Raw genomic sequence first — 17,534 nt, forward strand, 5'->3', positions numbered from 1 at the left:
TCACTAGAATCATCTGATGAGCTGAAAACAAAATACTGATGGCTAGGCCAAGAAATCAGAATCCCTGAAGGTGTTGAGAATCACTGCCATGTGTGTGAAGTTTTGGGGGCTACTAAGAATCAATGAATGAGGTTATCAATGAATGAGGTTATATTATATGAGGTTATATAATGAGGTTATATATTCAGACGACTTGCTTTAACTGAGCGAGTCGTCTGAATCTCTGACACCTGATGGTAGAGGATGGTTGTTGGTTGACCCCTTTTCACTTTCCCAGGAATCCTATTTTACATGGGGAGATCTGTGTAGTCCTAGGGAAGCTGACTCCTCCCCTGACTTCAGAGGTCAAGCAGGAGACCCCTGAAGGCTAAGGTAGCCATTGCATTTTATCCACTGCCACTATGATTGGTTTAAAGTGTGCATGTGATCAAATCTATTGTAATCATGTGACTTTCAGGACTATTGTTGGGAATACTGGGACGAAGATGTTGTCTTTCCTCCTGAGTGTGAATGAGAAAGCAGGTAACCCTGGGAACTGTTTTTAGGCATCTTGGGACCCCAAAGGGAGTCAGCTTTAGTAAGACGACAGCAGAGAAGAAAGAAAGACATTGTTTCACTGCCAGATCAAGCCTCATCTAAAGCTAAGCTGCCTCTCTGGATTTCCCTGGCAGGAAGACTCCACCCTCCCAATGCAGGGGACGTGGGTTCGATCCTGGTCAGGGAACTCAGATCCCACATGCTACATGGTACCGCCCAAAAATTTAAAAACAAAAAATAAAAAAATAATAATTAAAGCTAGTTGCCTCTGGACTTCCTAACATCATGAGCTGACAAATTCCTTATTCAAGTCTATTTTTCTGTTTGAAAGCATCCCAATAATGTACTTCTTATGTAAGTAGCAATAACAGTGGACAAGGAATGCCTGGTGTTTCTTTCTATTTCACAGGAAAATAACAAGTATTTTACTAGAGCCTCTTCCTGCTCTTTCTAGAACCCATACCCAAAGGTTGACTTCCCTAAGCAAAAGCAAATAAACAATAAACAAACAGAGCAGTGACTACTCTTCTTTCAAAGTCATAACCAGTTTGAGCTCAGGGTCTCTTGAACTTGTGGCAAAAGTCTTAGGTTCTCCTTGTTAAGTTGTTGAGAGGCATTTACACCAGCATCCTCACCACAGCTCAGACCCTGTTACTCTACTTACACACTTTCCATGGCCTCCTCAACACCCCTTAAGGACCCTTACAATCTGCCTCCATGCTCAGCCCCCACTACACCACCCTATTCTCTCATCAAACTATTTGCTATTCTCCAAATCCAATATGCTTTCATGTTTCATTCTCCAGTGCCTTATGCACATGCAGTTCCCCTTGCCTGCCATACTCTTTCCCCCTTCTCTACATGGCAAATCCACCTTCAAGGTCCAGCTCGAGTATCACTTTCCCCATTTTCCAGATGCAGGGCAGGAGGGCCTTCCTTGGTCCTTTCATGGTCCTCTGTACACACCTTCATCATAGTGCTTCTCACATGCTAGGGTCCATGTGTTTGTGCGCCAGTCTTCCCCACCAGACCATGGTTGCCTCAGGAGCAGGGCCTCTATCTTTTTCATCTCAGTATCCCTAAAGAGGCAGTATAAAGTGATGGTTAAGTAAACTGGTTCTAGAGGAACCTAGTTTACCTAGTTTAAAATCCCAGCTCTACCACTCATTAGCTCTATTACCTTGGGTAAGATAGCTCTCTTTGCCTCAACTTCCTCATCTGTAAAGTGAGGATTAAAAAATAATATCCATATCACACATGATGGTTAGAATTAAACAAGATACTGCAGCTAAAGTCCTCTGGCAGGGTTCTTTGCACAGGTTAGCCATGTCGGTGATTACAGCTAACAGCAAAGACAATCAGTTCCCCGCCTAGTCCCTTGCGTGTTCTAAGTACTAAGTACACATTGTTGAAAGTGAACAACAACCAGAGTTCTTAACCTAAAGACCTCTAATTTAATCCCAGAGAGGCAGAATGCTATTCTCTGCTTACTGCTGAGTCCCAAAGACTTTGACCCCAAGGAAAGAGGAACACGAGGAAACCTTTGAGAGAGCTTATAGGTCAGTCTTTGCAGTTCTAACTAGGCCACCTCCGAACAGCTTCTTACAGCGGCCTTTTTTGTTCTGCATGCAACCATTTTGAAAAGTTTCACCAAATCCATTAATTTCTGGGTTCAAAACAGCCTTTTTTTTTTTTTGCTTGTGTGAATGGTTTTATTTTTAAAACATTTTGTGTTACTTTTTATCTTTTTTTATAAAAATTTAAACAGCACAAAAAGGAGAAATTAAATGATCGCCTCCCCAGTCCTAACTTCAGAGGTAATTACTTCTTATAATTTCCTTTCACACATTTTCTTCTTTTAACTTCAGCTTTAATTGAGGTGTAACTGACATATCATAAACTGCCTATAGTTAAAGTGTACAACTTGGTGAGTTTGAACACACATATACACCTGTGAAGCCATAACCATGATCAAGATAATTGCTCCCCCTAAGTTTCCTCATGCTCCTTGGTAATCTATCCCTCATTCCCCCACCCACCAACCCTGTCCACAGGCAACCACAGATCTGCCTTCTGTCACTATAGCTCAGTTTACATATTCTAGAGTTTTATGTAAATTAAATAGTTCAAAACATACTCTTTTTTTGTCTGGCTTATTCCATGCAATGTAATTATTTTGAGATCCATCATGTTATTGTGTATATCAATATTTTATTCCTTTTTATTGCTGAGTAATATTCCATGGTATGGATGTATCTCAGTATGTTTATCCATTCATTATCGATAGATGTTTGAGACATTTCCAGTTTTTTTTCTATTAGGAATAATAGAAAAAATGTCTGTTTTTTGTAGTCATACTAAATATTAACGAAGACCCCTTCTCCTCAGGGTTTTTCATAGGATTTTCTTTAGAACCATTCATCCAAAATCTCATATCTGTTCAATCTGTTTCTAGACTTAATTGCAGGATGCAATAACATTCTTATTGATTTGGAGTAATTATTCCAAAACAACAAGATCTTTTTGAATCTTGGCTCTGTCAGCTAATTCATTAGGTGTTGCTCCCAAATTTGTCATCTACTAATTTAATAAAAATACTTTCTTAAGTCCTTGATTAAAATACCAAGGAGGGGGACTTCCCTGGTGGCGCAGTGGTTAAGAATCCGCCTGCCAATGCAGGGGATACAGGTTCAAGCCCTGGTCCGGGAAGATCCCACATGCTGCGGAGCAACTAAGCCCGTGCACCACAACTACTGAGCCTGTGCTCTAGAGCCCAGGAGCCACAACTACTGAGCCCTAGTGCCACAACTACTGAAGCCCATGCACCTAGAGCCCGTGCTCCACAGCAAGAGAAGCCACTGCAATGAGAAGCCCACACACCACAACGAAGAGTAGTCCCCACTCGCTGCAACTAGAGAAAAACCCGCGAGCAGCAACAAAGACCCAAGGCAGCCAAAAATAAAAATTAATTAATTAATTAAATTAAAAAAGAGTAAGGTAGATAGCTAGTGGGAAGCAGCCGCATGGCACAGGGATATTGACTCGGTGCTTTGTGACAGCCTGGAGGGGTGGGATAGGGAGGGTGGGAGGGAGGGAGACGCAAGAGGGAAGAGATATGGGAACATATGTATATGTATAACTGATTCACTTTGTTATAAAGCAGAAACTAACACACCATTGTAAAGCAATTATACCCCAATAAAGATGTTAAAAAAAAAAAGAAACACCAAGGAGGACAGGACCAAAGGCCCTGAATCAGTTCACATTGACATGAGCTGTTTAACCCATACAACCCAGCACACCATATCAGAATCTTGTCACATTTTTCATCATTTCCATAATGATATCAATGAATTCTTTAACTGTCTTGCTAAAATCAGGATAGAGTATAACTATTGTATCACCCTAATTCACACATCTAGTAACTTTATCATAAAATAAAACAGAGACAATTTGACAGGAAATATTCCTAGAAAACTCATTCCAAGTGTCAACATCTTTCTTTATGAAGTGTCAACATAACTATTTAACACACTGTTCTGAGATTTTTTCCTGTGATCAACATTCTGCTACTGAGGTTCTGGAATCCGCCCTTTTCTCATTTATGAAATTTATGTTTTCATGTTTCCTGTCTTCTGGCACCCTTTTATTTTTACCACAACTTCTCCAGAGTTTGTTTTTTTTTTTTTTTTTGCTGTACGCGGGCCTCTCACTGCTGTGGCCTCCTCCGTTGCGGAGCACAGGCTCCAGACGCGCAGGCTCAGCGGCCATGGCTCACGGGCCCAGCCGCTCCGCGGCACGTGGGATCCTCCCGGACCGGGGCACGAACCCGTGTCCCCTGCATCGGCAGGCGGACTCTCAACCACTGCGCCACCACGGAAGCCCTCTCCAGAGTTTTTTAAAGTTAAAATGTTTATAACTTTATGCTCAAAGATAGACGATTGCTAGTAGATCCATGATCCCCTCAACAAATTATTTTACTACTATGAAATATAATTCTCTGGGCCCAGAGATTTGGGGGCATTTTTAAAAAAACTTTTTTTCGTGGGGGGAGCATTTTTAAACAGCTCATTTTACCTTCTGGTAACTGACTATACTGCTGAACTGAATGAATAAGCATTTTCAGAACTCTAATGGAAAACTGATGAATTCATAAAAGTGCTAACAAAAGATCAAGATGAAAAAAAAATTAGTTACATGGGACTGAGTGAACTGATGAGGATGATTATAATTTTTGTGAATTTGTTTGAATTAAAAAAAAAAATCCCCCCCCCCAAAAAAGCTCATTTACCATCTCCTTACTCCCTCTGACTTCAATTTCTTCTCAGCATTGTTCATGTCTTCACACTTGCTATGCTAGACCCTTTCTACCTTACAGTGTCTGCAATGTAGATGAGTTTTGGTCTTAGTGCTTCTTTAGTGTGGGAAGGAAAAATACGAAACAACCAAATCAACAAAAATCAGTCTTGGCCCACACTCCTCCTTGTTACCTCTCTCCATTAATTTTAAACTTGATAACTTAAAATTCATTCATCAGGCATTTGATGTATAATTTTTTGAACCCTTTGAATTACTGGCATTTAAATAAGTAAAAGCATGTTAATTTCTAGTGACATTTCAAAATAACCATGAGTGACATTAGGCTAACTGCTTACCCTCTCTGTGCCTCAGTATTTTCATCCATAAAAATGGGATAAAAAAAAAAAAAAAGGATTAAAAAAAAAAAGGGATAATAGTACCAGCTTCATAAGATTATTATGAGGATTAAATAAGTTTGTATATGTAAAGTACTCAGAATAGTATGTGATACACAGCAAGTATTATTTGTTGTTTCATTAGTTGTTAGCCTAAGGCATTTATGCGTGTAGCAGACATTACTGAAGACTTGGGGAGATGTTATAGAAACACAAACACCACAAACTGAATTTGATCATCATTTCTCCCCCAAAGTCTCCTTGCTTATCCAATTTTCAGACCCCACTCCCCTTTCTTCGACCTCTCAGAAATTCAGTTCCCCTCTCTCCATTATGCAAAACAACTGACCTGTCCACCTGCTAACTCAACCCCAGGCCTTCTCTGCAAAGATAGACTCCTGACTATGCTGTGCTAACCTGTGAGCATTTTCCCAGAGCCAATCCTCCTGGGCCACTTATAAAACTCTTTTCCTTTCTTCTTCCCCAGTAGCCCCTGGGAGGCTTAGGAATCAAGACAGAGATTTATTTCCCTATCAGCGTGCATTTTGTCACCTTCCTTAGAAGGAAGAAGCTATAACAATCAATTCTCATTTTAAACTGCAATGTTAATTATTGAGACTTAAAAACATTTTAAATACATATTTTAAACACATTTTAAAGTATACATGTTAAACATATTTTATTAACTTCCTTAATATGAGATGTCATCAGTGTGTTGCCTAGGTCTTGATATTTTAATGACTGATGTCTCTGAAAAGTGAGGTTTTGAAAGCTCATCAGGGTTTCGTAATTCTGAGATAAAAATGTCAGGAAGAATGTAATTGGCTCATTAACCCACAGATATAGTCCTGATCCTGACCAAGAGGGGAAGGAAATAAAATAGAATTTGGGGGGTGCTGCTGTCTCGGCTTCAGTGAACACCCGGGCATCGTCTCCTTTGCTCTCTCAAGCTCTCCTTGCTGCTGTTCCTCCTTCCAAGTAAGGACCTGGCCAGACCTACAGAAGACCTTCTTGAACAATTCAGAAGGGTGCTGGGAAGGTCTCCAAGGAGATATTGGACTTCCTGCCACTAAAGAAAGTTAGGGGCTAGGTGATAAATGGAAAATTAAAAAATGAGACTATATTTATACCCTAAGCTACAAGGCATGTCATACCAGTTATGCCTGATTATGCAAACCAAGGTGTCCCAAGACTTCATTAGCCCAAGACTAGAGAATCAGGTCACGCTTCTTAAATATACACATTATAATGACTCCAAGTCGTCTTCTCTAGAATATGAGAAGCTGATTCTCATTGGATCCCACTTTTCTTTTTTTAAAAAATGTTTATTTACTTATTTGTTTATTTGGCTGCTCCGGGTCTTAGTTATAGCACACGCGATCTTCATTTGCGGCATGCGGGCTCCTTTAGTTGTGGTATGCGAACTCTTAGTTGTGGCATGCATGTGGCATCTAGTTCCCTGATCAGGGATGGAACCCGGGCCCCCTGCATTGGAAGCGTGGAGTCTTAACCACTGGACCACCAGGGAAGTCCCTGGATCCCACTTCTCTTTCTTGTTTGTTTGTGACAGGAATCACGGAAGAAAGCCAACATGATCCTGGTATTTGCAGGTTTCCTCGCTAGGTACATTTGCGGCTGTTCCACATCTCCAAGGCCACAGGATGCCATCCGGGCTCTATCTCCTCCCCAACACTGAATACTGCTGCTGCTCTCCCCAAAGTGTGTCTCCCCAACATGGACACAGGCTCTGCCCTTCCCTCCCCAAAATAGAGCTAAGACCAGCAAGTGGGTGTCAAAAAAGTCTAACAGAAGCCTTAAGTCCAGTATAAGGCATGACACTGAAATGGGGAGACACCTAAACTGGAGGGGACATATCACAGCTCTTTGAATTTGTTAGTCCACACCCTCCCAAGGGGAGCCTCTACCAGAGGTGGCTCCATGGGCTTTCAACCTGTGCAATCACACAGACCCGCATGCTTACAAGGGGCCCACATTTAATGTTCTGCAGTTGCCATCTTGAAATTCTTAATAAATTTTTGAACAAGAGGTCCTGTTGGGCTTCCCTGGTGGTGCAGTGGTTGAGAGTCCGCCTGCCGATGCAGGGGACACGGGTTCGTGCCCCAGTCTGAGAAGATCCCACATGCCACAGAGCGGCTGGGCCCGTGAGCCATGGCCGCTGAGCCTGCACGTCCGGAGCCTGTGCTCCACAACGGGAGAGGCCACAACAGTGAGAGGCCCACGTACTGCAAAAAAAAAAAAAAAAAAAAAAAGAGGTCCTGTATTTTCATTTTGCCATGAACCTTGCATATTATGTAGCTACTCACACTCTCCATTGTTTAAATTGGTATATAATTGGCATATATATAAAACGTTATATTCATTTTAGGTATACAACATAATGATTCACTATTTGTGTATACTGTGAAATGATCACCACAATAATTCTGGTTAAAATTAACCACCGTACATTGTTACAATCACACCCTGTACCCAGCTCCCTAGCTGCCTGTGTTTGCAGAGACCAGATCACTATCACCAGCCAAAGTGTCTATGATTATGCCCCTTGTACTTAGAATTCTGGTCCAACTCCAGGCACAAACTGCTCCAGAGATGCAATCCTGCTCACAATGAAGACAACCAAGTAGATAGATCACTTATGAGAGATGAAATTGTCCTTCAAGTAGCATAACCACAAGGCAGTGTATAAAGTGCTTTGATTTTTTTTAATTTATATTATTTATTTATTTTTGGCCATGTTGGGTCTCGTTGCTGCGCCGGCTTTCTCTAGTTGCAACGAGCGGGGGCTAGTCTTCGTTGCGGCGCACAGGCTTCTCATTGCAGTGGCTTCTCTTTGTTACAGAGCACAGGCTCTAGGTGCGTGGGTTTCAGTAGTTGTGGCATGCGGGCTCAGTAGTTGTGGCACAGGGGCTTACTTGCTCTGTGGCATGTGGGATCTTCCCAGACCAGGGCTCGAACCCGTGTCCCCTGCATTGGCAGGCGGATTCTTAACCACTGCACCACCAGGGAAGCCCAAAGTGCCTTGATTTTAATACAAATAGATAACAAGCATATATCTGGGATCGTACAGATCCCATCATCGAAATGTGGTTATCTAAAGATCCAGATATTTGGTCGCAAGTAGACCAAAAACCAAGAAAACAACCATTTATCTAAGATGTGTTTTGGTTGAGGGACTTGGAATCACATAGACTTACTCTGCACATGAGGATGTTTTGGGGAGAGGTCAGAATGTTCCATGATACCAGAACTGGCTGCTGCACTCATCTCCTCCCCACCTACACTCCCATCCCCACTCCCACCCCCACTCGTCATCTCCCTAATCTCTCACCCTCTCCTTCTCCTCCCTTCCTCTGCTCCACCCTACCCCTTTTAGGGCAGTTTAAGTAATTTTCTGGACTGGACCCTCATGGTATCTCCCCAGCCGGGGTCCTATAATCTGCAGAAGTCCCAAGAGTTGGGGATATGGGTGTAATGGCCTCCGGGTGCCTGGCTCCAGTCACAGCTGGGAAGTGGCAAAAACAAGAACCAGGAGGAAATGGGTCACTGCCCAGTGGTTGGCAGGAACAACTGCTGTGCCTGAGCTTTTATTCCAGGAACAAATCTTTGCTCTTTTCAGCAGTAACCTGCATGAACCATAATGAACCATGACCATAATTCCTAACAGCAATAAAGTGGAGCAATAAAGAATGGCTGATTCCACATCTGTGGTGTAGGTGTTCCCTGGCAAGAGAAGAAAGATAGAAAGACATAATGCTTTCATGGAGACAAAAGGAAAAAAGAGACTGAGAAAATGAGATTTTTTAAAAAGTCTGAGCCTTGACCAACTGCCCCTAGATGCCTTCACACCAAAAACTTTTCGTGTTTGTTTTTCATTTTAATCCCTCTTCCTATTTTAAACACCCCTTCTTTTTTTTCAAGGGGAGGTACTGGGGAAAGAGTGGCTGCGTAGCCAAATCAAGCTGAGAGTTTGTAATCACGGGAGCCGTGTAATCACGGGAGCCGGTGGAGATCTCAGCAGAACCCCACTGTTTGTTGGATGGGTCCTGCAAACACCCACTGAATTGGCTTCTTCGTCCTTCCTGCAAACAAGATTGGAACAAGATTATTCTACTGCCTGAAGTGGTGACTTTGTGACGTCTTGGCCTTAGTCACGTCCTCTCTCCCACCCCAGCCAGCCAGCCCCAGGGACTCTTCCTCTTTTCCTTGGCAGTCCCTGAGTCACGGAGTATTATTTATCAGCCGGCAGCAGAGGGCGATCTGGCCCTGGTGAACGACCGGGTCAACTCCCGCCGCGCGCCCGCACACGCGCGCGCCCGATCGCTAATGACTTGCAGCTACATCATAAAGCTACCTCTTCACAAAGGAACATTGTCACTAAGCATTTTCCTTTTCATTCTTGAAAGCTCCACTGCCTTAGCTAACCCCTTCCTCCTCCCTCCTGCCTTCATGCTGGCTCTTTCCTCTCCCAACCCCTTGGAAGCAGCAGGAAATGAACAAGATCCACAGTGGAGAAAAACAAATCCCAGGGCCCTGATGAGGGAAACCACAGGGAAATGACCAAGTGGCATTAACAGCTGTAGGCAGCTGGTGTGTGTGTGTGTGTGTGTGTGTGTGTGTGTGTGTGTGTGTGAGAGAGAGAGAGAGAGAGAGAGAGAGAGAGAGAGAGAGAGTGAGAGAAAGAGAGAGAGAGAGAAGGAATGTGTGTGTGTATCCAATATAACAGTACTTTATCAATTTTAGTGTACATCAAGATCATCAGGAGAGCTTGTTAAAACACAGCTTCCAGGGCCTCTCTGAGGAATTCTGATTTAGTAGGTCTGGAGAGGGGCCCAAGAATTTACACTCTTAACACTCCCAAGATATTTTAATGCTGCCAGTGGTAGACCACATTTTGAGTAGCACTACTGTACATCAAATGCAGTGAATAGACTATACAGATCTGCATCAGGGGCTTGCTTGAATAAAATCCTGATAAAGCAAACTCCCTTACAACAGGCAGTCCAGATCCTTCCAAATCCAGGCCAGAAGATCTCATAGCTCAGCCTACTGCGGTTCCCTCCCCTTGGAAAAGGAGCAGAGACTGTATCAAGCAGAGCATTGTTTGGAGGGGGCTGAGTTCAGATAATAGGCTGTTTCTCCATTAACTGTTTCTTTCATCCCAACAGGGCAGGAGAATCCCATAGGCCCTTCCTTCACAGTAGGCAGGGTTTGGAGACTCTATCTACACAACCCTGGCTGTGTTCAATAGCTTGTGCCCAGAGGCCTCTGTCCCCTCCTCAGCATCCTCCAAACTCCAGAACCTCTATAGTCACAGAGGTTGTGGAATAAGCCTGTTATCCTCCAGAGAGCTGAGCACTTAAAAGCATCTAGTAGTGACTTAAGGAGAGCTACTCACTTCTGATTGTGTACCGAAAGATAACAGAGAAAACTCTGATATACCTAGTCCTAGTCCTTAAGGAGCCCATAGTTTAATTGGAGAGAAAAACTAACAAATATGTAAGAGCAAATGTTACCGAAATGTAGTAAGAGCAGAGAGATAGCAAAAAACCCTTGAGGCCATCAGAGGAAAGGGAAGGCATCCTGAAAGAAGAAATTGCACTGAGATTTGATGAGTAAATATGAGTTCACCAAGGAGACAAAAGGTCAAGGGCAAGAGAAGGAGCCATTTGAGTATTGGGATGTGAAGAAAATTGGGGAAATGCTGAAATAGAAAATGCAGGCTGGGATGAGGGTCCCCTTTCAGAGCGCCTGGTACTTCAGCCCACTTTGGGCATTTATCACCACTACTAAACCAAAAAGGAGACCAAATGGGAAGGTTTGTTTCACAGATTCCTGTAAGCACTGTCAGCAGGAGGTACTTTCCCTGCAAAGACCCCCTCTATCCCAGGGAAGACACTGGGGGGGGGGGTCACTTTTCTCTCTGGAGGCCACTGTGTGAGCCAGAAGAGGCCTATGGATCTAGGGTCTGGTGCTCAGCTTTCTCATGTGACCATCTACTTGGCTCTGACATCTAAAGGGCTAGCAGCTCGCTGTGCCAGACTGTAGAACATAAGCAAAACGGGCAGAGACCACAAAAGGGCCCTGCAGACCAGTTTGTGAGCGCAAGAAAGCCACGCCCAGTGACTCCAGAATGACTCAGGAGGACCTTGAAGGAGGGGTATGTTGTTTAAATACACTGGCTAGGAAACAAAGAGCATTGTTCGGTTATGGCTGCCATGACCCAGTTTCTTCCCCTGGGCACATGGGGGAACCCAGTTAACATGGAGATCGACAGGGCTGCTAGAGGTTCGGGCATGTAAATCTTTTCCAAAGGGTACAGGACCATAGTGGTTTCAAAGGACTCAATTTCCAGGTCCTCAGTTTTCATTCATGTTCTTCCCTAAAACTGGTGTGCCTCAGAGGACATCTGCAGCCCTGATTTTCTTTTCCTTATCTCTTTCTTAATTGCCCTCTGGCCACTTGAAAAAAAACAGAAGTTTACCTCTCCCTCTTCTCTAATCCTGCCAAATGGTGCATTCATTGCTCTAAGGTATAAAATCCTCTGGGACATCAAAGGGACAATTCCACAATTATTTTAATCCAAGGAACCATAAACACCTCCCCATTCATTCCATCTCCTTAAGAGACAAATTCTCAATAAAATTTCACTTCGTACTAATTATAAGTATTATATAGTAATAATGCTTACTAATTATAAAGATTTGTAATATCTGTTGTTTTGATAAATGCTATTAGTAACAGTAATATTTTTTAAATAATTAGAACCTTCTGTCAGTGTAAATATTTTTTAATAGCTTTTAAAAAAAATATTTACTGGGACTTCCTTGGTGGCGCAGTGGTTAAGAACCCACCTGCCAATGCAGGAGACACAGGTTCGAGCCCTGGTCCGGGAAGATCCCACATGCCACGGTGCAACTAAGCCCATGGGCCACAGCTACTGATCCTGTGCTCCAGAGCCTGCGAGCCACAATCACTGAAGCCCACGTGCCTAGAGCCCTGGCTCTGCGATAAGAGAAGCCACCACAATGAGAAGCCCGCACACCACAACGAAAAGTAGCCCCCGCTGGCCGCAACTAGAGAAAGCCTGCACGCAGCAATGAAGACCCAATGCAGCCAAAAATAAATAAGTAAATAAATAAATAAATTTATTTTTAAAAAAATTTACTTATTTATTTGGCTGCATCAGGTCTCAGTTGCGGTACGCAGGATCTTCATTGCCAGGTGCGGAATCTTTAGTTGCGGCATGCGGGCTCTTAGTTGAGGCATCCGGTAGCTAGTTCCCTAACCAGGAATCAAACCTGGGTCCCCTGCACTGGCAGCACAGAATCTCAACCACTGGACCACCAGGGAAGTCCCTGGAAATATCTTTAAATGAATGTCAATTTATGTATTTTTGTTGCAGAAAAGTATGGATAATAGAGAATCAGTAAAATGCTTTCAACTACCAAATTATATTAAGACAAGATTACTTGAAAGAGGAATCAAAATATGATTTCAAAGAAAAAAACAATATAAAACTTCCAATTTAGAGAGTTTAGTATGAATTAGCGAAATTGATGATGGTAATATCAAACTACTATGATATTTCTATGAATCCTTTAGATTTACTTAAAAGAATGATTTCATAGTTTTATTATATTGATATTTACAAAAGCCAGTAATTATATTTTACAACTCTTACAAGTCTTTAAGCTTACGATGAAAAACGTTAGATGTCAAGTTTAATATGTACAAAGAGATGTATGGTTTTTCAAAACTCTTTCAGAAAGATACAGGAGCAAAAACATTTGAGGACTCCAGCTCTAGGCTAAAGTCATTTCCAGAGGGGGAACCTAGAAGGGCTGTGACTCAGCACCACTCCAAGACTCTTCAGGGCAGGGCCAGACCAGTCTTCAGTTCCTCCTTAGCCCCTTTCACCCCAGCTCCCAGCACCCACCACCGATTACTCACCTTGGAGTCACACAGACTCAGGTGGTTGTAGACTCAGTCACGTACACAAATCCCTGGTTACCCTTGGGCAAGGTATTTTAACTTTCTGTGCCTCAGTTTTCTAATTTATAAAATAATAATATTTACTTCTTCTTCCATTTCTACTACTTTTTCTACTACTACCACTTCTTTTTAACTTATGTAAGTTACCTTAAAAAATGCTTGGCAGTGGAAATCTTTATTGCTTACCTGAATACTCATTTAACAGAAAAGGAAGAATAAGAAACAGAGAGGTCAAGCCAGATGTCAAAGGTTATCTGATTGGTCAGTTGCAAAGGACTGAAACCCTGGGATGCCAGCGTTCAGCCCACCCACCTTTAATTTCTAGCAGTGACTCAGAGCTTGCTGAAGAATCTGCAGGGATGGTCCATAACATGTTTTTCTGACACAAGCATTGAGAACAATCCATTCTTTCATGGGTTTCAGCTAAGCACTGTCCAGACGCATCCCTAGCCAGAATAAGGAGCTGAGGCTTATACACCAAGGTCTCTTGTCTCCTTGTCCTGAGGCTGGGCTCCCCAATCACAAAACAGGGTCGGTACCTGCTAAAATCTCCTCTCACTTCTCATTTGTTCATTAACTCCTAAAAATCTTAGTTTCTAAGAATCTGATAACTACAAGGGACTTTAGAAATCAAACTGTCTTTGCTTTGTGTCCCAAACCCTTCCCATCAGTCATTCTGCAGCAGGGTTTCTAAGACCCATTTCCATCTCTCTCTAGTTGCATCTCCTTGATGCTGGCTGGCCTTAATAGCCTGAAACAAAGACAGGTGATTGGAGTTGGTGGGTAATGGGAGGCACTTTTGACTCTATTGACCAGTGATTCTCAAACTTTTAAAGCTCATGATGCTTCTTGATTAAAAATTAATAATAATAAATACTAATGCGTTCTTTAAATGTGAATTGAAAGTGTTTGGGATTAAAATATGTGTTTTGAATTTATACTGATCTGCCGTCTCGGGAAGATTTCGGATGCTGAGGGAATCACTCCACCCCTTCACCCACCCTGTCCAGACCCCACATTCTGACACATACTTCTTGGCTCCGTGTAGGGTATATGTGGCTGACCAGCAAGCATGAACAGAAAGAGGTGGGAGCGCACACAAGTGGGTGCATCAGGGCGGAGAGGAGCTGCCAAGAGGCAAGAAGAGGAGTTATAATATATAAGCAGAGGAGAAGAGTAAGGGCGGGACTAGAGGGAACAGCTCATGAAAATACCACTGTTCTTCCCAACTCATAGAAACAAAGGCAACAGACAGGTCAGAGATTTAAGGCTCAGAAGGTGGGAAGGGCCAAATTGCACAATTCTCTGAAGGATTTCTATTTTGAACCTTTCTGGTGCTCTTCTGTCAGTGCCTCCTGTTCCGTACTTTGCTTACTGTTTTGAACTGTTCTGATCTCTCTTTAATTCTTGGCAGCCCCTCTTTCCCCACTATTTTAGTAGTTACACTGCAGTCCTGCCAAATTCACACAGATTAAGATTAGAGGGGCTTCATTTATCATCCAATTCAATTCTTTTAAAATTTTTTGTTGTGATAATACAGTAAGAAGTACATTTTACACCACAACCTAGGACCTGCATACATAGAGTATAACCAAAACCTTAAGTTTCACGAAGCAATCCTTACCTTACCACAAACAATTACACTATGATTTCAATTTTAAAATGCCAGTTGCCACCCACTAAATTGATAAGAAAAGCTACTAATGAATTACAACTCACATTTTTGAAACACAGACTCATTTTACAGATGAACAAACTGAAACAAAAGAAAAGCCCAAGTCACCACCAGCATCAATACCAGAATTAGAACACTCAACTTTTCTTGCAGGGAGCTAGATTTGACTATGAGCAAAAGATTTGATTGGAATGGGAGAATTTTTAAAATATGCTAGTTTGGTGTATGAAAGCCCGCCATTCTCAATTATTCAGTGCCGGATTGAAGAGACCTAGTAAATAGATAAACTTTAATGAAGAGACCTAGTAAATAGATAAACTTTAATGAACTGGGAATGCAAAAGGCATTTTCTTCTTCCTTCTTTCCTTCCTTCCTTCCTTCCTTCCTTCCTTCCTTCCTTCCTTCCATGAGCAAAGTGGTATTAAATATCAATCACAGGGCTTCTCTAGTGACACAGTGGTTGAGAATCCGCCTGCCAATGCAGGGGACACGGGTTTGAGCCCTGGTCCGGGAAGATCCCACATGCTGCGGAGCAACTAAGCCCGTGCGCCACAACTACTGAGCCTGCGCTCTAGAGCCCATGAGCCACAGCTACTGAGACTGCATGCCACAACTACTGAAGCCCATGCACCTAGAGCCCGTGCTCCGCAACAAGAGAAACCACCGCAATGAGAAGCCCACCCACCGCAATGAAGAGTAGCCCTGGCTCACCGCAACTAGAGAAAGCCCGCACAGCAATGAAAAACCAACTTAGCCAAAAAAAAAAAAAAAAAATCTATCATATACCAGGTCCTCCACTACTTTCTATAGATGGAGTGAAAAAAATCTCTTGAGAAAAAAATGCTCTGGCAAGTCAATCAACTTGTAATCAGTGGATGACAATGTTACACAGAGGTTAAGACAGCGTGAGAAGGAAGTTTGAGCCTACCCCTAACCCAGAGTGATTGGAGAGGTGATAGGGAAGGCTTCCCTGAGGGGGAGATGTCTGAGCTGACTCTAACCACATGAAAATGTAGGGAAAGAGGTCTCAGGCCGAGACCCTGACTGACCATGGGACGGTCTTGCTGTTTTATTACATTAATGTGTAGAATTCCTAACTACTTTTAGGGAAATCTGACAAATTTCACTGATTTTCAACTCCCATCCCTTGGTAATACCTGAACTGGAGAGACAAAGATATCCATCCACCCCTACCTGACCAAACCAGTTTCCAAGGGGACAGATCTTCATGTGGGACAGGGAACAGAGCACACACACCTATCGTGCTCATTCCTTGAATTTTGAAATTGGTTACAATGGAGGTACATGGTTTTATTTTACAGTTTTTGAAATTAAGGAACTCAGAAATCCGGCAAGAATAGCTATTGAATATGCAAATGTTGTTATTACTTGGGAATATTTAAAGAAACAAAAACAACCCCCCACCAACACAGTAGCCTTGCTTAGGAGGCACTTGCAGTAGTGCTTGAGAGCCAGTCTCCCCCCACTGCTTCCTCCCCACATCCCCCGGAGATATTAGAGAAATAGGGTCATGTGTTTGGTTAAGACCCTGGCACTAGAGCTTAGCATCTGGCCTCAGGCGAGAAAACAAAACAAAACAGGAAAGTCAGGAAAAAGCTTCCAGCCGAAAACTAGGACCTTGACATATCAAGCTTCCAATCCAGAAGATCTTGGAATGAGAACTCTTAAAAACAGAAATAAACGAAAATTGGGGGTAATTCCCTGGCGGTCCAGTGGTTAGGACTCCGAGCTTTCACTGCTGAGGGTGCGGGTTCAATCCCTGGATGGGAAACTAGGATCCCGTGAGACGGCTGGTGCCCCCCACCCCACCCCAAGCCCCCCAGAAATATTTGTCTCAAGATCTAACTTGAAAGGATGCAACTTAGTGCATTCTTGGTGATCCTTGGTTGAAAAGAATTACATTTTGGTCTAACACTGATAGAGATGATGTTAGAAAAGCTAAATGAAAACTTCTGACAGTTTGGTGGCTTCGTCAACATTCTGTCTTCCTGTGGACCAGTAAATTCATTAAGGTCATGCTCTTCTGTTTGGCTGACCACTATCATCTCCTAAAAATATCTGAGGTCTTTCTAGTTTAATTCAACAATTATTTCTTAGAGCTAACAGACTTGAAATTCAAAAGAAGGTGTGAATTATGCAAATTGTTTAATTCTGAGGCTTCTTAAATTAATACAAAATGGTAGTTCTCAAGACTTTGAATAAATGGCCTTCATTTAATGCCTATTAATAGCAGGAATTTTTAAAACTTATCTGTTCTCATGTATAACAATCCTAAGAAATAGCTATTTTATTCCATGAGATTCCGAAGTTATGCAGGTAGTGAAAAAAGCAGGACTTGAAATTCAAATGTGTCTCTCTTCAGAATCCACACTTTTGGGATTTCCCTGCTGGCCCAGTGGTTAAGAATCTACCTTGCAATGCAGGGGACGCGGGCTTGATCCCTGGTTGGGGAACTAAGATCCCACAGGCCTTGGGGCGAGAAAGATCCCGCGTGCCACAACTAAGACCTGACGCAGCCATAAATAAATAAATATTTTAAAAAAAAAAAAGAATCCACGGTCTTTAGGTTCTATCACACTGCCTTCTCAACTGAA

This window comes from Grampus griseus (assembly GCF_964374135.1).
Source record: "Grampus griseus genome assembly, chromosome: 1".
Classification (NCBI taxonomy): domain Eukaryota; kingdom Metazoa; phylum Chordata; class Mammalia; order Artiodactyla; family Delphinidae; genus Grampus; species Grampus griseus.